Below are 17,381 nucleotides of genomic sequence, written 5' to 3'. Positions count from 1 at the left end.
GGGTCTCCCTGTGTAGGTATGGGGGTATTGAGTGGTGGTTTTATAATCCCTTGCACTGGTAGGAACCGCCAGGTGACACCAGCCCACAGGGGATTGTGTCCGTCATGCAGGGAGGGGCTGGGTGGGGAGGGGAGGGTGGGGAGGCTGGGTGGGGGCTGGGTGGGTGGGGGCTGGGAGGGGTGGGGCTGGGTGGGGAGGGGCTGGTCACCCCGTGGTGCCCTTATAAAACTCAACGTTTAACCTACTCACGCCGGCTTGTGCCCACCCTCAGTCGGCCATATTTGCGGAATACACCACGCCGCCGTTGACCCTGGCCATTGACAGAGCAACCCAACGTTCCTACCAGCTCCCTCCGTAGGAATGTTTAAAATGTAAACAGACCTGCCCCTACTGGACATCTGTGAATAGAACTTTATAGCTCAGATTCCTCCAGTATAAATAAATATTCCAATACATTTCGTTGTGCTATATTTGGACTCCCCCAGCCCACCTCCCTCCCACCCCTTGAATGGAGGTCATTGTTTCACGGGGCTGGTGAATGCACCACTTCTTTCCTCCTTGCCGTGACAGCACCGTCGGCTCCTTTGCTACAACGCCATGGCGTTACAGCTGCCACTCACCACCACCACTCGCATGGCCACGTCACACGGGAGTGGAGGACAGCGACCTTCACGCGGCCCCATCTCTGCCAAGTGAGACATCACGACGGATGCCATCAACGCGGCGACCGAACATCGACCCCCCGGGGTCTCCAGAGCGACAACAAACACCACGCGCCAATGGCCGTATTCGAGGGCCAAACGACGCGCCACATGGCTCCTTAGACAAGATCCTCAAACCGAACAATGAGGGACTCTTGCCCGGGCGAAGTGCGAGTATTTTGCCGCTGTTCTTGACGAGGTTGCCCGACTCGACCACCTGAATGCGAAACTGTAGTTGCTGTGCATCTACATCAGCCACACAGCATAAGAGGGCCTCTTTAGAAAGTTCACCCCCCTTTGCGTTCCCTGTCAATTTCCCATAAAGAATCAAATAACCAGCGCCTCTACACAGCCCTGCACGACCCCTGGGTCTACCCGCCTTGCCAATTAAAACAAAGCTGCCTTAAAGCCAAAAGCAAGTCTTGGGAATCGTCCATATACCCCTAAAAACACAGAATCCGATTTTCCTGGAAATATCCAGAGAAATGAAGCGCTTTTTTCACGGATCTCCAGCGATTAATTATTTACGAAAGAAAACGATTAAAAACCACAGCTCCTTTCAATTCGATTTCAAGAATCAAACAATTTACGCGACTCCACTGGCTGCAATTGTTACAGCCAATCCGATAGAGCGAAGGGACACCGATGTCCGCGACTCGGCCTATACACACACACCCATAAAGACCCATTTCTCCGATTTAAAGCAGTGAGACTATAATTAAGTCGCCGCCGCTATATAAATATATTTCTCTCCCATGTCCGCTCAGTCACACAAACGCAGCCCTTGGTCGCCACACAAAGCAGGTCCCTGTGCTGTCAGGGATGAATGGAAGTTGGGGGGGGGGGGTCAATGCAGACACATGCAGTGGGGGTGAGCGGTGGGGGCAAGAATGTCGCTGCCGCAAACCAAGTGACTCAATGCATCGTGCCATACAAGGAAAAAAAAAACCCGTTCCCACGACAGAGGCCCTGTTTGTTCGGGAAATGCATAGGCTGGGACATTTCTTCAATACTTACCACTGGGAGGGTTTCGCGATTGTGCCGCGTAGCTCTAAGATTACATTTTGGCTTGTACCGCGCAAACTAGAGCGCGCATTAAAAGAAGTTTGAGATGGGCTTTGGTTAGAACTTGCAGCAAAAAAGTTCCCCTTTAGCAATGTATACACATCGCACAGGCAAGCCCGAATGGTGGTGACAATGGCCTTAGCGCGTGTGATGCTCGTTGGAGGCACACGGTGCAATGCCAGTGATGTTGGTAGTCCAAACTTCCAGCTTTTTTCTGCAAAAGCTCATTGATTGTTTCCCTCCACCAGAAAACACGATGGAAGACCACATTACACACAAACGTTTGTTATAAGCAGACTTTATACATGTTATGCCAAGCTGCAGGGCCCCCAATCACAACAGCCTCATCCCTGTTTACCAAACCGACGGAATAGTTTCTTTCCATTATATTGCATATGATGCTTATTTACACACTGTATGGATGCTATACACAGAAGTGGGTGGACAAATGCAGAAAATATGAAATCGTTTTCGTTGCATCAAGAATGAATAAAGGCGCTCAACTTCAGCCGGCACAGCCCAGAACGTGGTTCCGACAATTATTTTTCGCACTTTGATTTGTCATCATTTGGCACTGCACCAACGGCGTCACAAACATGTTCATGGGATTAAAGGCATATTAGGGCACCAAAAACAAACATTTCCGGATAGACCGAACTCGCACCTCTAGTGGTTTAATGCCTTACACCCCGGATAAGCTCCTACTCCAAAGTCAGAAATCGAAAAATGGCTCCGTGAAAGACGAGTTGTCGACCAACATGGGGCTTTTATCAAGGAAAACAAACCAACAATCGTAGCTCATGCGGAAGCACAGGCTGGGTAGATGGCATGAAGCATCGTAGGCTAACGAGCAGTGGAGACGGCACATATTTTAAGGGCACAACCGAGCAACGTCTTGGTACACGTCAATGTGGCGTATTAAAAACGTACCGCGTCACAACAACACCGCAGTGACAGACTACAGGACGCACACCTGAAAGTCAATTTCAAGTCTTCCCCCGCCCCCCCATCATCCAAATTCGTGGGACCCGGGCCTTAGAACACGCCTAGCAGGGCACGTCGCGGTTCACATCTCCACACCCCTGAGCCAGCAATTCACAACAACCTGCTACGCGCGTCGTGTTTTTACCAACCTGTTAAATGGTTTCTATTCGGTTCTTTTCGGATTTTTTTTTATACATCCTTGTCCACAATTACACCGAATTTAATGGCACCGCGTGATTTGCATATCAAGGTCAAAAGGTGCAGCCCTGAAATTCCTTGCTTACGCTACTGCTGGCACGGGGGTGGGGGGGGGGGGAGGAACGTCACTCGCAGCAGGGCTCGATGGCATTCGGCCTACTCCTCCACACTGGCTAGGAAGTCTAGGAAGAGGTGGGTGTACCCACACTTCGCCCTACCACACACAATCTGCTGATCAACTGTCGTTGTGATCATTTAAAAGGCTGGGTGGACAGAGGTGGGGGGGGGGGGGGAGTGATTTAATGACTTGGTCTTTGTTTCAAGTGCCACGCCGGGAGATTGAATCAAACTGGCAATCTATAGATTGCACACAAATCAAGCGTGCTAAACACGACACCAATGCAGCATAACATTTGTACGCATTAATCTATGCGACAATACGCTCGTATGACGAGTATACAAATTACATACACAACGATAAATAATGCCCAATTCCCATGGGAATTCCCATGGGAATTGGGCAAGATTTTCCCATGCTAGTCAAGGTTGAGTATTACACCAGTGGATCGAATTGTGACTTCTAGAGATGACAATCCATTCGTTTTGTGGGCCCCATCTTAAACAAACTCTTCACATCTCGGCGGAAAGAGGAGATGGGGGCGGCAGCAGGGGTGGCGGCGGAGGCGGGTTCGCCATCCCAGCGGCGCACGCCTCCTGCGCCGATCCTTCCGCCACGAGCTCTTCGTCCACGGTGGACACCTGCAGATCGCCCCGACGCCGGTACTGCCCGTTGTGACGGCCCCGCTGCTGGTACCGACCGCTCATGCCGCTCGCCAGAGGCTGCGGGACTGCGGCTCGCTCGCCGTACGAGCGCGCGGTGTAGGTGTCGCCAGGGCGCGGCGGGGAGCATGCGACGGTGGCGGAGCTCTCGTCGCAGTCTTGCCGACACCGTTCCGCGCGCCGCTTCTGCACGAGCGTGGCGAGCAGCAGCGCCATCATGACGAGCAGGAAGAGGCCGCAGGCGACGGCGCCCAGCACTACCGCGAGCACGGCGGCGGACATGCTGCTCTCCTGCACCTCTGCACGAAATGTACATTTCGATATCTTAACTTGTAGATTCAAATCATTCCCCATGCAGCATTACCCCCATCCAAAAATAAAATAGTGCCTGCCCCTGGCCAATAACAAGTCACCGTTCCAAGGCCAATTGTATAGGGACAACGCCCACCAACCACCATGGCTGTCGAAACCTTCAGCAAAACTTTGACCCAGAAGCCTCCACCGCTGCTACCTCTCACGCACAAAAAAACCCTGCCCCGTATAGCCTGAGACTTTTGGGGCTGTTAGCGAGTACCTAGGAAGGCCAGCACGGTACGCAGGGGGTGGTGGGTGGCCAGCACCATGCCCGGCCGCCTTTGCCTCCCTAGCGGCGATTTTTTTTTACTTTACACACTGCACCAGGTACTCGAGGTCAAGCTGATCTAGGGAAGGCCCAGAACCAGTTTAGAATCGTCGGCAACGTTGGCCAGGAGTGGGAATTGAACACGGGTCGCAGGGTTCTTAGCGCAGCACGCCAACCGCTACACTATCGCTCCCCCCACTATCGCACGCACACGCGCGCGTGTTTAGCTCGAGCGTGGCACCTTCGAGCTGCACGGTCGTGCAGCGCACGCCCTGCCACGCCGGGTCTACGTCAAGGAAGCCGTCGTGGCAGCTGCAAGTGTAGGAGCCCTGCGTGTTGCGGCACGCGGCGTTGGTGTCGCACAGGTGCTGCTCGGCCACGCACTCGTCCACGTCTGCACACAGACAGAGCCACTCAGCCACGCATGCCTCCACCACACGCCCTCCATGGTCGCCTTCAGAAAAAAATCAAATGGTACTTGAAGACACTCGAAGACTGCCGTCTGCCAAAAGCCACAGCTAAGCATTTTGGGTGCCCATGGCAAGGTGCCATCCATCACGCACCCTTGTACCCAGTTGAGGTATTCATCACCAATAGTTTGGCGTGAGTGGGACCTTATCATTTCTAGTTGCCGGGTTCTTAACGCAGTGCCCTAACCACTACAAAAGCACCCCCCCCCCCACCCCGTACACACACAAAAAATGCCCAACGCTTGCCTCAAAACACACGAATGCAAGAAAGGGGGCATTAAAATGTTACATGGTGAAAATCTGAGGATGAAAAAGAACCTATTGAAAACACCAATAAATATGTTCTAGAGTACCGACGTCATGCCTACCCACCCCAACCTCCACCCTGGCCAGGGAATGCACGAGCCGTGCTAGTCTTTACAAAAAAGTGTGGATTCTTCTGAAGTTGTGAGACAACTAGTCGCCATGGGCCAGAGCAGAAATTGGTGCCACCTAGGAGTTAATACACAAGGTCTGAGCGTCAACCATTTATTTAGGATGGCCAACCAAGAGCAAATTGCTCGAAAGCCCACATTAATAAATAAAACCCAGAAAGTTATGCCACTGCAGATCGTATCGCCAGGCGAAAACTTCTCTGGGCGCACAGACTACTAGACATCTCCTGCATCTACCTGCGAAATCCAGCCATGGGGGGGGGGGGTGGTGGTGTTCTCTCCTGGCCTCACTGGTGCCCCCCCCCACCTCCCGTAACTCCATCGCCACGCATACCCTTCACATGCACGGCCAGTAGCTCCAGACTCGTGCCGTTGTCGCGGCTGCTTAGGAAGTGGTGGTGGCCGTGGCCCAGGAAGGCCTGCAGCTCCGAGCGGGCCCCCGCGTGCGTGTGCGGGCGCAGGAAGAGCCCAAACTTGGTGAGGAACTCCGATTTGCTGATCATCCTGGTGGTGGTGGGGTGAGGGGAGGGGGGACGGATGTCACAAATTGATGCATTGAGTAAAAATCAACGCTTAGCTTAAATCGGTTAATACATTCTTATCAGTCACCGCTGGATCAGTGTTCTTCGTTGCAAGGCCCACGGGCCACTGGCGGCCTTTAGTGCGGCCCCCGACAATTACACAAAATGTGAAAAACCCCCTTAATTCTGTCAAACCAAGTTCCAAAAGAGCCCCTCCCCCCCCCCCCCCCCCTCTGAAAATGAGTGAAGAACACCGTACAGGATTGAAGGCAGTCCCAATAAAGCGGCAGTCATTCATGGTTACGCAATGCAACAACAACCAACCCAACACCTGGCACACAGGCAGCGTTAAAAGAGTTCCATCTCCGCAGTGGACCTCTGGGTACGCGTTCTTTCTTTTGGCTGCTAATCTGTGGTCACAATCTTACGCGCCCCTTTGTAAGTCTCCAGCTGGATGAGGGCCTCCACCCGCCGCGCGGTTCGTGAGGGTTAATTTACCCAACTTCATGCTGGTCAGTGCGGGTTGGTGAATGTGGGAGCTTAGAAGTACTGTACAACAATAGATGTCGCTGGACTCTCCTTTGCTGCCCACCACTTTGCCCTGGAGCGCTATGGACACAACCTATTGTGTGCTTGGTGGGCACTCATCCGACTACGGTACTAGGCAAGGTCAAACCTGCTTAGCTTCCAAGATCTCACAAAACCGGGTGATCAGATGATAATAACAACGCGAAGACTACGCACCAGTTGGAATGCCTGGGCACCACTCCGAGGAACGTGTCCTTATTGACGCTTTCCAGCTCAGACTTGTTGATCTGCGATGCAAGCGGGGAACGTGGCAGCACACATTAGAGCACCGCATAAATCAAGAGCATCATCGCCATTGTCATCTTTGTGTATTGCTCGATATCGTGCCACGCACCAGCATAGACCGAGTCACGCGGACCAGTGTAGCGGACATGCACGACTGAACAGATTTCTGCACCAGCGGCAGTCGCAAGGCAGGAAAACTCGACGCTCGCTACGCTGTATGCACTGGAGCATATAACCAACACAAAGAAGCAAAACGCGTGTGGCGACAAACACGCATGCACACGACTTGAATTACACGCTTCGGATTATGTTACAAATGTTGGGATTCAAGGATGTTGGGATCTCGGATTGTTTACGACTACTAATTTTACATCGTTTTACAAAGTAAACAAATAATGGCCCGAACCAGGCGTGAAGTCTGGGAAGCGCTCTCCCTCTCGGCACGCCCCTTACCAGGTGCTCCAGGTGAGACTTCAGGAGCTGCACCAGCTCCTCAACCTCAACCTTCGTGTTGTTGCGACTCCGCAGGGCCGAGTGCACCGTCACCTCAAACCACGTGTACTCTGGGGGGGGCGACACATTGTGCACGCACAAACGGGAAGACACCCATCCCCCCCCCCATCCCGCACCCCCCCCCCATCCCGCACCCCCCCCCCGTCCCCCCGTATAGCAGGGGGAAGGATTCCCTTTTGAGGAGCCGAACAGGACTTCCAAATCTCTCTTTGGTAGGTAACCAGCCACACATTACACCAGTGTGAAAAGTTCAACATACGTACACGTACATCTGAGCATTAAAAAATAACGTGATAAACAAGGTGCGCCTCCATCCAGTTCTGTATAAAGAGCCCCCCCCCCCCCGCTCCCACACTCACCAAGCGCAGTGCAAAGATAAAGCAGACATTGTTTTATCAGGGCTACCTTTGGGTTTAAATGGCCCCGAATGTGTGCGGTAGGACGGTCCCTTGACTCCTCCGGGCTGCTGGTTGTTCTGGGCGTCTGCCGCACGGTGATAGGGAACACACGTCACAGCAAACATGGCCAGTGGCAGGGGCAAGGCCAAGGAGACGGCAAGCTGCAAAGTGTCGCCCCAATCACGAAATTCAACAAAAGTCAGATCTCAAAACTAAGCAGGGTTGGGTTTGGTTAGCGGTTGGAACAGTGGCGGCTCCTGCAAAACCTCTCATGGGGGGGCAAATGTCTGGATGATTGATAAGGATAAGGTCCACCCATGCAATGAATAAATTAACAGCTTAAGCATGTAAAGGCAACTTCACTTCTTTAATATTAATGAAAAATAAAGTGACTCTTACAATACATCTTGTTTGTTTATATACTCACTATTAAAACAAACCACTCAAGTTTATTTTATTAAAGATTCCACTAGGTGGCGATAAATTATATTGTTGGATGAAACGTGCTTGCGTATGATGACGTTAGCACGTATGATGACGTAAGCACGATAGTGCATGCCCTCCCGGAAGCCATAGAGAATGCATTGCAGCGCCCCCGTTCGAAAAAAAACATCTTTGAATGTAAGTCTATGGGGCCACTCGGGGCGATTCTCAGCCGTAGTGAAATCGCCCCAAAAGAGGCGGTACTCCACAGAACGTGACATGACGCTGATTGGACTATATCCAGAGGCTGACAGTGACGGCTAGCGTGACTCTGTGGTTGAATGACATTGGTGGTGCGTCGCCCAATCGCCCTAATGAAGAAACCGCCCCTGGGTTGGAAGGGTAACACCACAAGGCTTGCCGGGTGTTGCAGGTGTGGGGTTACAAGGTGTGGCCAGGAGCTTGCAGTGCAGAGTGTCACCCCCCCTCGTAGTTATGCGTGGGGAGTTCAGGATTTCCTCCCATATTAAAAACCAAAAACACATTTCAAATGGAATCAGCCAAACATTTCAATTGTAGCAGCAAGCTCCTGAAACCGAGTCTGGAGACTCGGCAAGGGTTTGAGAGAGTAAATATAAAAAAAACGGGGAATATGCAACACCTTTATTGGCGACACTGGCCAAACACACGCATGGCCACATTGCACCACACCGTGTCCAGTCTGCACGGAGCCACCTCCACATGCTGCACCTCGCAGCCGGTGGGCATCCCGGCTGTTCCATGGCTAGCGTTTCTCACCTTGCGGTGTGGCCTCCTCTGCAGGGGTTCTCATCCTCTCGATGATGTGGTCAAGCGGGCCCCATCCCGGAGGAGAGAACAAGATGGACACCTCTTTGTCCACCGGCACGGATGGAAGGGAACTCGTCGCGGCTCTAAAGGGCTCCTCTCCATCCTCCTGGGGTGTCCCAGTTGGACCCACTGCTACATTCATTCCCTTGTCGGTTTGTGATGAAGACCAATTCTGGATAGGCAGCTGGGTTTCTGGCTCGGAGTCACTCGTGGTGCCCAAGTAGAATTTCTCCAAACTTGGCCCCGGTGGAGTGGGCACAGCGTGACGCTCGGGTCCATTCTCCAGCAGAGGTTCCAGCCGAGGTTCCAGCTGCTCCTCCTCTTCTTCCTCCTCTTCCTGGGCCTCCTCAGTGGGGCGGTGAGAATGGTCTTCATCGGCAACAACGTTCATCGGCACGGCATCTGTACCATTGTCCTCGCCGAAGGTCCACAGAGTGGAGGCAAAACCCTCCGCCCCACTGCTGGGATCTTCTGCAACAGTGTCCAGTGGCAGCGGAGACGGTCGGCCGATGGCAGCACGGCGCTCGGGGCCGTGCTCCGTTGATGACTTTTCGAGAAGAAGAGTTTCCTCCTCGGCCGCTGCCTGGCTCTCGAGGTGTTTGGCCACTGCCAGGAGCCACATGTTCACCTGCGGTAGGGCCGGCCCATGAGTCAAGGGGAGATGCAGAGGGACAGGTGACATGGACGAGGGTGCGGATGATGTCGCGAGAACATCGCTCTTGGTGTCCGACCTCTGCACGTCCGTGAAGGCCGGCGGGCGTCTCGGCGACTCTGCCACCATGGCCGAGCCTTCTGGCCGGTCGCTCCAATCGCGCGCCGCGACTTCCGTCACACCAGGGGACTGCGTGCTCGTTCCGCTGGGAAGTTCATCGCCGCCATCCACGCCTTGCGCCACAGGGCTGTGCGTAGAAACCGTAGAGAGCGTGGAGACAGCGGTGAGAATCTCTTTCAGCCGCATGGACTGCGTAGTTTCTGTGGTCGTCCCTCTCGAGCGGCCCAGGGTGGCTTTCACAACCTTGCCAACGGACGCCGGTGTCAATGGTGCAACTGCACGGCGTTGCCCTCCTAGCTCCTCTTCCACCTCCGTGGATTTAGCGGATGACAAAACGGTCACCATGGTCGACTCCAACACTGTCAAATCCTCCTGCACGCCCTTCACTGGAAGTAACATCCAACGCCACAAGCGGTCCCATCCACCTTCAACAGCAGAGTCTCCCTCCGGCGTCGCCTCCGCCATTGCCTCCGCCATCACCGTTGCTTCCACCGCTGCCTCAGTCGTCACCGCTGGAGCCTCCTCATCGTCCCCAAAAGTCAAAGCATCTTCGTTCCTTCTGCCATCACGACCTGTGTTGCCACTGTCATCACGATCACCGTCATCATCACAGCTCAACTCCGAGAGGTTCACCACGTCATCATCTTTGTCCAGGATGAAGTAGCGGCCCCTAAAACGACGCGGTGGCGCTGCGGCGTCGCCACCACCACCGCCGCCCTCCTCGTCTTCCCGCTGGCCGGCCATGAGCACGACGCTCACGCCATCGCCACGGGGACTGTAGAGGAAGGCGCCGTGGCCCCAGCACGCCAGCACCATAGCGCTCGCAGAGCGGCGGGGCACCTCCTCCAGCACGAGCTTGTCGCTCGAGAGGCAGCACTCGCCGCGCCGTCCCGCAAACCCGCACACGCGCACCAGCACGGCCTGGCCCGGCCGCGCCGCTCGCACCGTCCAGCGGCAAACCGCGCCCGCCGGGTAGGAGCGCGGGAAGCCGGGGGACGAGAACGAGCCCGAGCGGCCACGCAGCTCCACGTGGCACTCGGGCAGCGGCACCGGCTCCTGGGCGGTGGACGGACGCGACTCTGTGGCGGGGGGTGGGGGAACAGACAAAAGGGGGGCGAGGGGGGGTTGCTGTGTAAATCACACAACTGGTTGTGGGCGAGTACTGCCGGCGAACACCCGTCAAGATCAACACGGCAACACGGGGGGGGGGGGGGGGTTGGGGGGGGCGGCGGGGTTGTGTAGCCAGCACCCATGCTTGGCCACTTTTGGTCTCCCCAGTGTAGATATTTAACCACTCCAAGTACTCATTTAATATCGAGTCGACCTAGGGGAGGACCCAGAATTGATTTAGATAATCGTCACTAGTGTTGATGGCCGAGAGCCGGTATCCAACTTGGGTTGCTGGGTTAGTAGTGCAGCGCACTAACCGTTACACTCCCGCTCCCAACAGACGCAGCACGTAAACCACTGCACTCCCGCACCCAAGACACACCCCCACCCCTCCATCAGTTAACTACCCTCACGTGACCGCCCACTGACCGCACTTGTGGCCATCGGCCGCGACCTCTTGGCTGCTGCCGCGTCTCTCAAACGTGAGGAGGTTCTGGCTGAAAGGCCCAGCCGGGTCCAAAGGGCCGCTCGCATCGTCCTGAGTGCAAGGGTCGGTCCACGCGGATGCGCAGGGACCTCATGGCGGGGCCCTTGAGGGGGGCCTGCACCCAGGCCTGACGGCTCAAGTCCCGCAGGGCGGCCACGAACCGGCTCTCTGCCTCCCCGTCCTGGCCCGCGGGCAGCAGCAGATGGAGACGTGGGTAGCCGCTGCCCAGGTCCAGCACGCGCTCGCGGAACGGTGGAAGGCGCGAGGGCGGCGGCGGCGACGATGGAGGCCATGGGACTTGCACGTCGGCGACGTCGGACACCTTGGTGGCACGGCCGAGCGGCAGGGGGGACTGTGGCATGGCCCCGTTGGGGTCGGAATTGACAGGGCTGGTTTTGGAGTTGGTCAACCGAGAGGTGAGAGCAGTGGCACCACCACCACCACTTGCAGCACCAAGAGCAGACCCAGCTGCACGACCATCAGTAGCAGCGCCACTCTTGACACCTTCACTCAGACAATCAAAATTGTCGCCATCTTGAAGAACGCCGTTTTCGGAGCACCCAGCCCTGATCCAATCTCGGAGCTGCCGCAATGTCCTCGACCTGTCATCGTCGTCAGCATTCGGGCGTCCGCGCGCTCCCACCTCGTCGCTGGCAGAGGCGGCGCCGAAAGACGACGAGCGGCGCCGTCCAAACGCGATGTAGCGCAGCCGCACCGGGATTCGCTGCTCGCCACTGCCCGCCCCCCCTCCGTGCCCCAGCGACTGCGGCACCACCGTGACATGCGCTCCGCTCCAGGGGATGAGCAGCACGCGACTCGGGGCACAGCGGAGGATGCAAGGTCCCACCGACACCACCTGGGGAGGTGGAGTGGCTGCGGACGAGGACGACCCCGGTGGAAGTTTCCCGGCAGGCAACGCCGACACGAAGACTCGCTCGCAACGGGTGGAGCGAGGGCAGGCCGTCGGGCAGGCCTGCACGAGCAGGCACGAGCGCACGTCTGGGGAGCGGAGCGTCCAATTGGACCAGATGGTGGCGGCGGCGACGGTCGGGCCGACGTCGCCAGGACTAGTGGTGGCGACAGACACGGACGGTGCGATGGAGCAGCGTGGGTCCAGCCACCCTGCGCAGCCCAGAGCCGATCGCTGACAAGCGGCTTGTGGCGGCGCCCGCGGACTGAAGCCTGTGGATCGTCAAAGATAAACAAAACACAGGGCATGGGCCGGGTGGCACATGGAGAGATTCCAGAGGTTGGTAGAAAAATGGTTAGAAACCAGCATTTAAAATTCACCTGAAATTTTCCAGAACCGACAGGTTGGCTTGGAGTAAAGGATTATCAGCATAAGGCATTCTGATCCATAATAATTCTGTATTTCTTTGCAAGTGGAGAGGGGGGGGGGGGGTACTAAAATCTCAAGCACTTTAAATAAGACCTCTCGATTAAATAACCTCGTATATTAATATAATAGCTAGAGAAAAAAATCAATAAAACACCAATTTTCAGGGTCTCAAATGGGGGCGATTTCATCTCCCCCACCATTGAATATGCCACTGCTTTAAGGTGTAACCAGCGAGGTGTCATTAAAGCAAGTCGTGGGCTGCATCTGGCCCATGAGCTGTAAGAGGTTCCCCCAAACCCTGGCTCAAACAGCTGTTCAGTCCTCCATTCCCTCCTCAAGGTCGCACCCACCTGAATTCATATAGAGAAGATTGAGTCCAGCTTGAGCCATAGACAATTCCACCTGCATAGACATAAGCTTGGTTTTAATTGGCCACAATTACACAAACAGCACATGGAGGAATCTGCCATAGGAATGTGGAATTTCCACCACCATCTCAGGGGCTAGCGACAAAGACGAGCCTTCCCCACTTCGTTAAAGTGTGGAAACTGTTACATTTGTCCAGTGGCGTCCTAACATCAACTCGGGGAGCGATACGTGGAACGTAAATTGAATCAGCTCAATAAAAAAAACATATTGAAACCGCGTTTTACACCGTTGTCGAAAACATCATGGTGCTTGTCAAGGACCCCCCCCCCCCCCCAACTCGTAGCTTTGGCCACCGGGGAAGGGGGGGGGGCAAGGCACCCCCTGCCCCCACGTTAGTTACGCTTCCGAATCTGTCACATTGCCCAAAACGGCCAAAAAAGCTTGAGTCATCTCATTTGCAATTATCACCCCTCTCCCCCTTCCCAACATTATTGGCGACGCGAGCAGTTTTTTTGACAGTTTTTGTTTCACTTGGTAGTCCAATTTTACCAGGGCACCACGGTGGTGAGATGTTAACCACCTCTCCTGGTATACAAGGTCGTGGGTTCGATGAAAACCTTGGCACCTGCTGTATATTTGGAGTTCTCCCCGTGGTCGCGTGGATTTCTCTTCTGGTCCTCCGGTTTACCCCCCCCCCCCCCCAACATTTTAGAATCAACGTGCGTTTCACGTTTTTAGCTGCTCCAAATTTCCACGCGATAAGCCACTTCGTTGAGCCATCATATGACCAAGTCGCTTCTGAAAACGGCTATACAAGCTCAGTGAACCTTTCCTGGGTAAAGTAAAAAAAGTTTATATTTTTATTAGTTTCTACCTGGACACTCCGAACTCACCCGGCTCGGCAGCTCGGCACCCAACGCTCTGACATCCACTCCGCACTCTTGAGCCGAGCTCTGCGTCAGGAGGAGCAGAACCAGACCCAGGCTCCAGACCCATGCCGGTCGTTCCATGACCCCTCAAAAAGCAATGGCACCCTGTGCTTAAAAAAAACCACACCGCGTCCATGCCAGCGATTGGTACGACGACCCCACCGTCAAGAAATACCTCTTTGCTTATTCCCCCAGAATATACAAAGTTACCAAGGTCACAATACAGAGGCGGGCACATCAGAATCCGAGGAGCTATAAAAGCTCTTTCACAGATGTTCACACCTCTAGGTCAACGCGGTATTGTTGCAGACATGGTGCATGTTGTGTGTGTTTCAGTTTTTTCCAGAGGTTTTTGGGTTGGTGCGCGTATAAATGTGTTGCTAACCCGCCACCACCCGACACAGCCAATGAGTCAGGTTTGCCACGGAAATAAAAACGTGCCAATTTGTTACTACTGTAGTTAGTTGAGCAACACCGGTGTGTTGGAGCGTAAACCCACAACATTTACAATTTGAGTACTGACGATTACAATGAGATGCTTGGGGGGGGGGGGGGAACAAACACCAAAATTGTGGCCGATTTAAAGTCACAAGGACAAAGATCCCCTCCCGCCCCCTATAACATGCAGAGCCTGTTGGGGCAAGTGAACCGGATGGCGGCACCCAGGGGAACCATCGCACCGCGGCTCTCGCACAATGTCCGCGATGCAGTCACGGGGGGTACCACCATAAGGATAAAGTGCTGCCGTTAGCGAGTAGCAACCTACGAAGGGTGGCACACGAGGGGGTTGTGGTGGGTGGCCAGCACAACTACTCTGCCTCGCACACCACGGATTGCAAGAGGCACAGGCGGATTTTAAAATTAGACAAATCTGACGATGCGTGTACGCAAGGACTGTTAACAACAACAAAAAACATATCGTCAATAGCAGTTGGACTTAAAAAAAAATCTGCGACGTTTCGGCAACCGATCCTTCTTCATAGCACATATATGAGAATACAGAAGTGCGTCTTACAATCCGGAGAAAACGACAATACACACACACACGGTTACCATTAAGCGAGCTTGAAATTGGAATAAACGCATCATTGAACGGCATAAATAAAAACACGGAGGTGTTAAAATGTTTAAACACCAAAGACACCTATTAACAATGCATCAAGTCTGCATTAACCACAAACTGGCGGTAATAAATGCAAACAAATAAGATTTGACAATATGCTCGCTCTCCTCGATGCCGTAATGTGGCGTTTGAACATCTTAACACCTCCCCGCATTCATGCCAGAAAATATTTTTACTATTCAACTTCTTGATTCTGGCATCATTCGCGTGGCTGTGTTATTACCTTTCGGCGGCCGTGTCTCTGCTTGTGGTGTAAACGCACCGACCACACGCAGACAGAGAGATGGGCAAACTTATTTTCTCCGCGCGGCTCAGCACATTGTGCACAAACAGGACACGTGGGCGCGACCCTGCCACTTTGCAAAAGCGAGAAGGCGTTTTTCTTAAATAGATGCGGGCGGTTCCCGCGGCTTCGGACGCAATTAAGTTAATGCAATTAAATATGGATAATTATTTTTAACACGAGCTTATCAGTTGCACCTGGCCTAATGATCTACAGGTGAGCGATTCAAAACACGCTCGTCTCTGATTACCTATTTGGGAACAGGTGGGTCCGAGTCCATACCTGTCAACCCCTTATCAGTGCCCTACCTTATTACAGACCGATTCAGACCTTATTGGTCACCCCGTGCCCTTATAAATCCCAACGTTCATCCTACAAAGTCCCATCATAAGGGAGAAACACAAACAGACAAAATTGATTTTTTTTTTGCCCGTATTGAAACAGCTGTACGCCGTATGGACCTGAAAACGCTATTTCCCTGTAAAAGAATACGGGGTAAACCGTGTGGGTTGACAGGTATGTGAGTTTAACCATTTGCAGGGTCGCGTTCTCTCTGATGGGTGAGCTATTCAGAACACGTGGTCTGAAAAGCGATCTCATTATCACTAACTGATTATGCCTAAAAAGAATACAAAATGGCCTTTATTCCCCACAAACTTTGCTTTTGTGACTAGGACTTTACGTGAACGAAAGACACAAATGCACACCGCGTTTTGTCATTGAAAATATGTACATTTCAAAATATCACTGTCCTGGTCACAAAAGCAAAGTTTGTGGGGAATAAAAGCCAATTGCCATTTTCTGTACTTTTGAGGCATAATAAATTAGGAAATAACACTTACTACCCAGGGACAAATGTTATACAGTGATAATCATCAATTACGGAACACGTGATCGAGATGAGCTACTCACATCACGTGCTTTTGGCATGCGAGTTACTGAAAACGTTTGCTTAATGAAACGATCCGTCTCGGAACACATGTTGAGAATCGCCTATGTCTCGCGAGGCTTTGCAAAAGAACGGAGTGTCAATTGTTTAAGAACACGGGGTGTACCATTTGTAAACTATCATTTGTGGCCAGGTCGCTTCTGAAAAAGCGATAGCTCAACGGGCTTCACCTGGTAAGTCACAAAAAAAAGTTTAGTTTTATTTAGAGATATTTTTTCAGTGATTTGTTTATCTTTCCTATACTTTGCAATCCTGCCGTGTTTTTGTATTGTCTACCCCAACTGTGAAAGAGCTTTATGGCTCATCGGATTCCTCCAGTATAAATACATATTCAGATTCGAATGATACATTGCAAACCGGTAGTGATAAAAAAAATCACTGGTATCCGATGTTTTGTTTCAAAACAGAAATATCTGATAATAGCAAATAATCATGTGTGTGACTACGTCAGCCAGAATGTCCCCGCTCTCGTCACATCTAGGAGGCTAAACAGAGTTGATTGCTTGGATGAACGACCACCACCATGTATTAATCACTTGGCGATGCTGCTGCGTCGGCCGTGTACACAAACCCAATTCTAGACGAATGTGTCGACGTTTAAGACAGACTGAAGGTGACTTGAGTGCGCTAACATTATTCAACTGGCTTCCAGGTGGAAAACAATTACCTCGAGTACCCAATTGGTGTGGATAAGAATCTTCCAGTGCGGATACACACAAGGGTTGTGGAACATTACGCGGTAACGCTGTCATCGTTTTCCGAATCTATTGATTGGATTCTCCTGGAATTCAGTAGTCCTCTTGACTGGCACGTGTGAACATTCATATGGCAGGGCGGTCTAAACAAATTACCGCGTGGTACAATTTGCACTCGTGTCCCAGTGAAAAGGTGGAGCTCTGAACTAACTCGCGTGCTTTCTCGCATCACTGCTGTCGTAAATGCCTCCACTCGAGGGAGCTGAGGTTATTTGGTCACCACTTCCACAGGCCAGGACGTGTTACGAGCGGAAGGCGTACCCACACTTTACCCCACCACTAACGTGTGGTCTAGCAAGTTTATACTGACACGGTGGATAACTTTCAACCTGATGCTTTTCCCGCCGCGCCGGGAGATCGAGTCGAACAAGCGCCCTCGGGACTGCAAGCACGGCGCGCTAAGCTCACCCTTCCGTTTTTTTTAAGTTTAAAAAAGGTAAACATCTCGAAAGTATATCAATTGCTGGACATTTGTGTGTGCGGCAAATCGGTAA

Source organism: Lethenteron reissneri, chromosome 11 (genome assembly GCF_015708825.2).
Source record: "Lethenteron reissneri isolate LAM-NWPU_2019-01 chromosome 11, ASM1570882v1, whole genome shotgun sequence".
Classification (NCBI taxonomy): Eukaryota; Metazoa; Chordata; class Hyperoartia; order Petromyzontiformes; family Petromyzontidae; genus Lethenteron; species Lethenteron reissneri.
Note: the sequence above shows the minus strand (reverse complement) of the source record.